General features: G+C 41.6%; 1 protein-coding gene across 2 annotated transcripts in view; it reads right to left on the minus strand.

Annotated features, from left to right (window-relative positions):
- Positions 1-9,861, minus strand: part of Klhl32 (kelch like family member 32) — a 225,564-nt gene extending 215,703 nt beyond the window's left edge. For both annotated transcript variants that reach the window (XM_028877992.2, XM_028877994.2), the window contains exon 1: positions 9,779-9,861. The gene's annotated coding sequence lies outside the window, so the exon portion shown is untranslated. The remainder of the gene's footprint in view (positions 1-9,778) is intronic.
- Between the last annotated feature and the right edge of the window lie 222 nt (positions 9,862-10,083).

Below are 10,083 nucleotides of genomic sequence, written 5' to 3' on the forward strand. Positions count from 1 at the left end.
TCTTGAAAAACTGAAACAACAACAACAACAACAACAAAAACCCAGAAGCTGAGTGTGTGCAAGTTGCTGCTCCCAACAGTGGCTCCCAAGTTCGATTGCCAGGTAGAACCACTTGAAGTGTTTTCAATACACAAATAATTCTGTACCAATACAGATTCTAGCACAGTGGATATAGGGGAGCCGGGGACCTTGCTTTACTACAGCCTGGGGTCGTTCTGAAGGTCAGCCTGGTCCCAAATGTCACACTGGACTTCTCTGCAGCATAGTGGTAAATACAAGATTCTCTAAAGCAATGACAAGTCAGAAGCAGTAAGAGAGCACTTTTCACATGCACATATATATACATATACATATATAGTGTACATATATATACATATATATGTACACACACACACACACACACACACACACACACATTTACTCCTATATGGGGAAAACAGCATGACTTTCCATTATTCCAATAAAGAGGAAACAGCAGACTGTTTGCTCTAAGCCTCCTACAGAGATGTAGCTTATCTTGCTCTCTAGACTAACCCAACTGTGCCCACCCCAGACTCCCTCTGCCCCCCCAATACAATCAGCCCTACGCTCTAGAAACCTTGACAGCCCAGCAACAAATGAAGGGTGAACTCAATGACCCACACTGACAGAATAACCTGAAACAGAGTAAGAAACTGGCAGCTCTGAGAAGGATGATGAGGTCAGACAAAGGAAATTTACCATAAAGAGTACTGGGATACCAAGATTCACAAATGAGAATTTCAGCAAAAAGCCAAGTTACGTGCTAGAGAGAAAAGCTCAGACTGTGTTGTGAGTTTCTGAGATGGCGTTTCATCGATGGAGAAACCCCATCCGCAGCTGACAGTAAACACCCTCAAGAAATGAGAAACTGCTGTGGCTTAAGGCCAAAGTCAACACGCTGTGCCCAAATAAAACCGGATTGGAGGTAATTAATGTTCTCATTGACAAGAAACCCAAAATTTCTTAAATTTTGAAAAAGCAAACTAAAGTTTAAAAAGAAAAAAAGAAAAACAATCAGCTATGTCTATTCAAGGACATCGCACTAGAAAGACTAGAGAGTATACTAGGCTAAAGGGTTATTTGATTACATTGATGTCACTGCCTATCCTGAGAACAGAATTTTACGTCCAAACCAGATCTGTACCTCAATTTTAAACCTAAATTTCCAAAGCAATAATCATAGCTCTCTCCTAGTGAGGAGCTGAAAACAAACCCACTATCTACATGTTTACAGTAGGCCTTTTTCTTACTGATATCATTTTCTAATGTTGGTGGTTTGTGTATCCGACACAGAAGACACACATTCCTATCTTCTTGACTCCCAAATCCTTAATTAACCACAAACCTCCTCCCACTATAATTAACACATACTTTTTAAAAACATATTTGCCAGGCATGGTTGCACACACTTTTAATCCCAGGACTTGGGAGGCAGAGGCACGAAGATCTCAGTGAGTGAATTATGGGTTAGCCTGGTCTACCTACTAAGTTGCAGGCCAGCCAGAACTGCATAATGAGACCCCATGTTTAAAAAATGTAGATTTGCAAAGAAACCATAAAGAATTTTTGTTATCTTTGCCAAAAGTTGTTTATTTATTTATTTACTTATTTATTGACATGAAAAAGTACTTTAATTAAAATGTAATATAACAAAAACTATTATATGCTGTCTTATAATCTGGCAAAACTTCATTGGTAAAATACTATTGGTTCATTCCCTTCTTTTTTTTTTTAATTATGAAAATGTTTTCATTCATTTTACACACCAAAGATCTCCCTCTTTATTTTTAAGTATATTTATCTTATGTGTTTTTTATGTATTTGAGTGTTTTGTCTACATGTATGTATATGTGCCAGGTCCCCATCTGACACTCTCAGAGGCCAGAAGGTGTCGAATCTCCTGAAACTATAGTTACAAATAGTTGTGATCTACTTTGTAGGTGCTGTGAATCAAACCCAGGTCCTCTGCAAGAGCAAGAAGCACTTTGAATCACATCTCTCTGGTCCCTTGCTTTTTATCTTTCAAACAGAGTCTTTATATCCCAGATCATCTCAAATTCACTGCATAGCCAAGGGCAATCTTGAACTTCTGATAACCCTGCCTCTGAAGTGCTGGAATTACAGGCAGACCCCACAATCTATTTAGGTGACACTGGGGATTGAACCCAGGGCATCAAGTATGTTAGACAAGCACCCTAAAAACTATGCAATGTCTCCAGCCCCAAATAATCTTTTGTTTGTTAGATTGTTTTTCAAGATTGGTTTTCTCCTTGTAACCCTGGGTGTCCTGGAACTAGTACTGTAGATCAGGCTGCCCTCAAACTCACAGAGATCTGCCTGTCTACCTCCCAAGTGCTGGGATTAAAGGCGTGAGCCACCACTGCCCAGGTTCAAATAAACATTCTTATCATTAACAATTTCCTGTCTTATTTTAGCTTGTAAATGAATGTTACTTAAAAACTTCCCAAAATATGTATGAATGGAACTGTAACATTTATAGAACCCTGAGATAAATGAAAACATGTGGACATAGACACCAGATACAGGCAGTGCCCATGTGGTACAGGAAGTCATCTCTTTCTCAAAGACATGCTTCATAGGCCACTAAGTGATGCACACAATTTATGGCTAAGAGTAACTTCCTTCAAATGTTCTTAGCAATCACAACTCCAGAAGTCACCAGTGTGCTGGGTTGCTGGTAGATCGCACTGTTGTCTGGATTGACCCCAAGCCCATATACTGGGCAGTAACCTTGGAAAAGTCAAGACGTACTAGCCCCATTTGCATTCCTAAGTCAACACGACCCAAATGGTGTGTAAAATGCAGGAAAATTCCCCCACATCCTTCAAGGATGAGGGATTCCTGCCTGGCTGAGGGGTTGGGGGAAAAGCAGTAAAGCAGAGAGAAGAGCAGATCTGACCAGGAAGCATTCTCCACCGGAAGAGCAATCCTAAGACTTGAAAGAAAAGGTGAGGACTTCTTTGAGCTGGAAAGTTTTTGAGCTTTTCCAAAATTTTACCTAATTCAGCCTGAAAGGAAATTTCTAGTTGTCTAGAAACTTGTGAACAACTAGAACCTGACTCGCAGGAAGCCCAGAAGACCTACCCACCAGTTATTTCTGTGTTTCTACAGATGGGGGCTGATCTAAGGCTCTTGCACTAGTGGTACCCACTGAAAAGAAAACTGACCTTCCCTCCTTTTCCCCAGGGACCAGGATGAAACTCTAGCAGCTGCACACCAGAGGATCAAGTCAGTTCTCTACGTAGAGAGGGCGACATGCCATTAACCCCAGGATATGCCCCTTTCCCTAGGCGTTCACTGACCCAGCTACTCTCCCCTCAGGTTATTCTTACAGGCTGTGTGAAATTTAAGAGTATTCCACCTGAATTTGAAGAGAGCCAAGGGTAAAGGAGGAAAGCACTGGCAAAAGAAAGGAACTGGTAAGTACCGGTTTTGTGTTGGATATTTCACTGCCTATTTCATAGTTTGAGAGTAGTCCTGGGACATGCTTTAGAGGAGTGTTCTTTAGAATTCAATTGTTGGGAATTCAATCCTTAATGCACCTTGAGGTGGGACCTTTGGGAGATAATCAGGATAAAATGAGATCATGAGATGAGGAGCCCCATGATTGCATTAGCAGTCATATATACCAGAAGAGACCCTGGAACTTGTGTCCTTGCTCTGCCACATCATGTGATGACCTCCTTCTGCCATGACAGGATGCAGCACGAAGGACCTCACTGGATTTTGGATTAGGTTGGACTTCCTAATCTCTAGAACTATTAGTCAAAGAAAGCATGATTCTTTGTACACTACCTATTCTGCTACATTTCATTATAGCAATTAAAAAAAACAGATTAGGATAACTTATAATGTAGGTGATAGAAATCCCATTATACAGGCCAAACTGAGACCCAGAAGGGATGGCACTTGATTGTGAATCTCAGAGCCAAAAAGTATCAGATTTAGTATTCACAGGCTCCGAGACGAGGTTCTGGTTGTACCATTCTCCCTCACACTTTCAATAGTAAGGCTAAAATAATAAATAATATAGCTTCTTCCAAGTAATGATTTTTAAATGAGGTATCAGAATTTGTCATAAAAATTGCAGAATGCTTCCTCCTCCACTGCTCTTATTGTCTGTGCCATTAGCATCAAATGTGTTCCCACTGAAGCAATCAGTTAGGATGGAACTACGTATTCCATCCATATCCTGCATGCCAAATCAGTGTTCTGCCAGGGTGCAGATGAGGGGTGTGGTCCTGCTTCGAAGTTACTGGGACTGGCTCATCTGAGATAGAAAGTGGAATATATTATGACTCAAATAAGTATGTAGGGGAACGCTGAGAATCCATAAAATCTGCCAAAGATTTTCTTTCTTCATTAAAAAAAAAAAAAAAAAAAAAAAAAAAACGGTCTCCTCAGGCTAGGGATTTCAACTGTATGAAGGAGAAAGCTATTTTAGACAGATGTACATCCCCGGATGCTTTCTCCATATGTGGACCTAATGTGCTTCCAAGTCAGGTTTGTAAAACTGGTACTTTATTATACATTCTTTTAAAAGACTTCACCAAAATTTATAGTGCCATATGTCTAGATCAAGATAAATTAGATTCATCAGTGCACTGCAATGTGCCTCTGAAACAGGGCAGGAACAACAACAACAACAATAATAATAATAATAATAAGAAGAAGAAGAAGAAGAAGAAGAAGAAGAAGAAGAAGAAGGAGAAGGAGAACCAGGAGAAAGATCAGCACTTCCTCCCAGTTGGCAAATCTTAGGTAATGACTTTTGGAAGGCAAGTCCAGAAATAAAGAATGGCAAGACAGGAAAAAGATAGATGAAACTAATTCTATCTGTTAATTCGAACACTAAGGGGAAATAAGATGTTCTCTCAGGTCAATTCTGAAAACAAACTCTGCAAACTGGAAGGAATGTTGAAGAGCAGGAAGAGAGAAACCCAGCTCAAGCCATCTCCACTCTCCCCCCAAGGCCCAGTTCACTGAGAGGCTCCATGTGACATTTGTTCAGAGTGTTTTCCTTTACTTGGCGAATGCATCTATGAAGGGAAACTGATCCCATGTGTTTATACTGACCCTTCTGGTAATTAAAGGCTAGCTTGAAATGACACTTTCTATTTTATTTCACCCCGTTAGCATGTGCCATCACTCTGACAGGCAGCTCTCACAGCCAGTCACTGACGCAGTGTTTAATCCAGGTGCAGCTTCCACAGACTGTCACTTATCTCTCAGGCCTCCCTTGGGGTAACCTATAAAAATGATGATCTAACTAGGATCAAAATAGGTATTTACTTGTCACCAAAGGTTTCTAGATTTGAATGTACCTTTTCAAATGGCTCTTCTAATCCTTGTGGAAAACAGGAACAAAGAGACTAAGCTGTAACTCTCATTTCACTTGTCCCACATATGAGATGCACCTTCATCCAAACTACATTGTACGTAAAAATCCTTATCTGAAGGGCTTGGGAGAAGGGCCAGTCAGTAAGTAAGTAAGTCCTTGCTTTGCACAAGCATAAGCATAAATCCAGATCCTGAACACTCTTGTTTAAAGTCACAGCAACATACTCATATAATGCCACTGGGGATGTGGAAACAGGAGGGTCTCTGGGGCTTGCCAACCAACTAGCCTTCCTGAACTGATGATGAGCTACAAGTTCAGTAACAAACCTTTTCTCAAAAAATACGGTGGGTAGGGAGTGAGAGAAAGACCTCTGACCTACATGTATACACTATACACTATTGCACCCACACCTACACACACACACACACACACACACACACACACACACACACACACACACACACACTTTATCTGTAAAAGTACCCAAATCTGTGATTCTCCTAGAAGACGATATTAGACTTCATTATCTAATTTACCAGAATCTCTTATTCCAATAATGAAAAAACCCTTAGCTTATTTCCACTGAATTTACAGAATATGTCTGTGCATACCTTCTTCTCAAATTTTACTTAGTTCATAGAGAATTCCATTCCAAGTGGTGGTCACATTTACCCTGCCTCCACCAACTCCTTCCAGACTCCCCCCTTCCCTACTCATCCAACTGAATATCCTCTTTTTATTTTCATTAAAAAAAAAAAAATCAAATACAGTTTGTGCCCCCAACACACTTGGGCAGGAAAGCAATATCATGAAGAGAAATTGGGTGCCAGCCACTCAATGTAAAAATACAGTCTTAGCATAATAGTTGATGGGAACTAACTGCCATATCTACAGACAGCACAATGCTTGGCTCGTCCCTTGCCTTCGGAGCTTTCACAGAAGTGGGTACTGTACCCCCTGGATTGTCCCTCCAAGTCTGCAATGCTTCTCCTAATCTCTTTCGGTAACTTGTCTTCCATCCCGGTTCCCTCTTCTTGATGCACTGTGATCTAGGTCACATTTCTCCATCTAGCTTCCATCATCCCTTCATCTACAATTAGCTCACCATTATCAGTTCTTCCTAGCATTGTCCTCTAACTCATCTGGCAGAGCCTCTCACCTTTTAATAGGTCGAAAGGTCTTCACTTATGTGATCAAACCCAGCCATAACTCTTCATTCCTCTCCTATAGAAGGACTGAACTAACCTCCACAATTAGATTTTTTTTTTTTTTAAACAAAAAGTTTCTCCATGTCTGTGCTTCAGTGGAATTCTGTATGAGGGCAGGCTGATGCTGTGGATCAAGCCTTGGGCTTTAAGCATGCTAGACACTCTATTATTAAGATAAATTGCCAGCCTGAAATAATACAGTTCTATTGTACATTTAACACTTAACTGCCTCGATTTTATAATTGTGCATATTTCTATAGCCTGGACTTGGTCACTGGGAAGGAAAGGAGTGGAATGTGCAGAGAGAAGTTAATGGTTTAAAGTTTTCTTTCATTGTTTTAGTTTCATATTCTTCATCTATAAAACAGAAACAAGACACTACTTTATAAAAACATTGTAAATCCAGCAGAAGCAAAGTAGCTTGTATATAGAAGGGGGTTCAAAGGGATGCCGCTGGGAGTGATGTAAACTCGTGTTCTGAATCCTCAAGAAGAGACAAAATCTCCAGAGGACTCAGGACTGTGTTAGAACATCCTTTGGCATCTTGCCGTATTCTGGGATGGGTTTTAACTAATTACTTAATGTCTTAATACAAAGTATGTCTTGAAAGCCTCACAATGCTCCTTTTTTTTTTAAAGCAAGGTCTTATTTTACCCCTTTCTGCAATGAGAAGTACAAAGGATTGGCTCCCAGACCTTCACAAACTCAAAGTATGTGGATGCTTGTCCTTTATGCCATAGTATTTGCACACATCCTATACATATACTCTGTATATTTTAAATACCTCTAGATATTTCTAGCACCTGTGCAATACCAGGAAACAGTTGTTATACTGCATTGACTAGTGAACACGGACAAGGAAAGAAGTCTCACAGGTTCAGTACATACATCATTTTTTTTTCCAAATAATTTTGATCTGAAATTATTTCATGGCAATGTGGATACAGACAGCCACTCAAATTCAGCTGACTTTTTCTATACTTCTTAGCCCCGTATCAAGAAAAGAACAAGCCAGGAATTTAAGACATTTCAAGCTATAAATGATTTTATTTCACAATATTCAAAATTTTCAATATGAGAGCCTTTTATGCTCCCCAGCTTCTCTGAGGCATTGCAGGAGAGAGATGCAGGAAACCTCAGAAAAAAGCCTGGACGGGTTGATTTAAGAATGGATGCAGAAAGCTGGGTGTGGTGACACACACCTTGGATTTCAGCACTGAGGCAGGTGTGTGAGTTCGAAGCCAGCCTGCTCTACAATAAGTTCTGGGATGCCCAGGGCTATGTAGAGAAACCCTGTCTCAAACAAAACAAACGAACAAAAAAGAATGGATGCAGGGCATTTACCAAAGACCTTAAAATGCCTGGTCACCTGGCCACTTTCATACCAAATGTACTAATGCACATCACAGAACTAGAGAAGACCTCAGTAGTTAAGGACTGTGAACCAGCAGGACACAGATGGCCCAAATACATTTTTAATGTGGTCCTCACAGATTTCTTTTCTTTTTTTAATTAAGGATACCTTCACATTAAAAAAAAAATTCCAGAGACTTCTGCTTTCCTTGAAAATCTGGCTCGTGATTCCCACCTAGCCTTGTGTTTTCCTTAATCTTAACTGGCAACCCTCCCCCTCTATCCCCCCCCCAAAAAAAAAATGTAATAGAAAAGGCTTGGATCCAAATAAGGTCTTCTCTCCACATTGGCTCTGACCTTCCTCGAGGTTTGGATCTTGGGTCCCTTAACTGTCCATTGAGAGCAATGGCCTGACTTCACAGGGACTGTGAGGATCCCGAAAGAAATGAATGGGAAGTGCTTTCCAGACCAGGTCAAGTGTTCCCCATCATTATTCATTTTCTGTGCTCCGGGAGTCTCATAAACCCTTTGCCAATTATCTGTCATTATTCGGCTTCCTCTTCCTGCCGCTACCATGTCACTTGACATAGTTCATTATCTCAATTAAAGAATGGTGTATGTCTCCCTTGTCCCACTTAAAAAGAAATAGGGGGGAAATGGACAGACATTAAAAGAAAGCAGAATGAATTGCTGGATGCCACTGGATCTATTTTTCTATTTGTGAGCAAAGAATGAAATTAGTGCAAAGTATAATTACTCATTGCCGACCTCTTCAAGTTCACCCAGTAAACCTCTGAGGCGGAAAAGGAAAAAAGGAAGGAAAACAACAACAACCCTAGCCGCTGGCCCAGGTGTTAGGAGCTCCTATGAGCTCAGGTTTCTGATGTCTTTCATGGGCCTCATTTGAGGAAAGCATTCTTCAGCCCTTCAGAAGAAAACAAAATTTTAACATGCGCTCTGAAAGCTGATATTATGGGACAGTATGCCAGGGCAAAAAATTTATATCTATCTTCATCAACACACAGATGGAGCTCCGACTCCTAATCAATTAAGCTGGAAGCTGGATTTTCACAAACGGGCAGAGGTGATGAACACTGCGCTTTACGCTGCAGTGGACATAGAAAAGCTGTATGTCATGAATGCCATCTATACTCTTACCTTAGAAATGCGCAAATGCTGTTCCTGTTCTGGTCAATTTACAACAGAAGAGCTTCCTGGTGTGGGGCCACAATAAAATCGTCTGCTCTTGCTGTTAATTTAATACAAGTGAGATGCAAAACAGAACTGGAAATTGAGAGAAAGGGCAAGTTTTAAATTGGAGTCTGCTTTCTTTGAAGATCACCAAAATGGGAGTAAATTATAATGCAAGACACAATCCGTTGAAAAACTCGTCTGATGGGCCCACTTAAAACGCATATGGTATAGTATATTGTCACTTTTTTAAAGTTGAATGAAACCATTGTCTGAATACAAATTAACGACTGCCAATTTGCCACAAGATCCTCAATGTACATATTATTTTTAAAAAATCAAAATAAATAGGATTTAAGAAACCATTTCTTCTGTGTCCCAAGGCTAATGTTTAAGCAAGTCTCCTTGGTAACCAGGAAGCATAGTGCTTACTGGCTTGGGGGAGGGGGTTGCAACTCTAGGTTGGTAGAATAAGTAACCGGAGTAGTAACTGCTCCCGCTAGACGACGCCAGTAGAGGCTACATCCCCTGAAATCGCAACTCCAGGTCTCTCCCGGTCTGGCGCATCCGCAGCCACCCACCCGCTCCCTTGGGTCTGGAGGTACTAATCCCGAACCCGTCACAAGGAGAGAGACTGGCTTACCCGAAGAGGGGGAGCAGTCTGCCGGGCTTGATACCCAAGGGGGCCGGTGGGCACCTGGCTCTCTGCGAGGCACAATGGTTCTGCTTCCCCCCTGGAATCTGGGCTCAAGGAAACTGCAGCAGCTCCGTCTGCCCGGCCGGGGCTGCAGCAGTGATGATCGCGCGCTCTGGAGTGTGTGGATGCGAGGCTGTGTGCGCGCTAGCCCGCGCGCTCCCGAACTCCCGCGGGGAAACTGTGTCCCCAGAATGAGGAAGCCAGCCAGCTCCGCAGGTGGCGCGTGCAGCGGGACCGGCTCTCCCCTCCCC

The sequence above is a fragment of the Peromyscus leucopus genome, chromosome 2 (assembly GCF_004664715.2).
Source record: "Peromyscus leucopus breed LL Stock chromosome 2, UCI_PerLeu_2.1, whole genome shotgun sequence".
NCBI classification, from domain to species: domain Eukaryota; kingdom Metazoa; phylum Chordata; class Mammalia; order Rodentia; family Cricetidae; genus Peromyscus; species Peromyscus leucopus.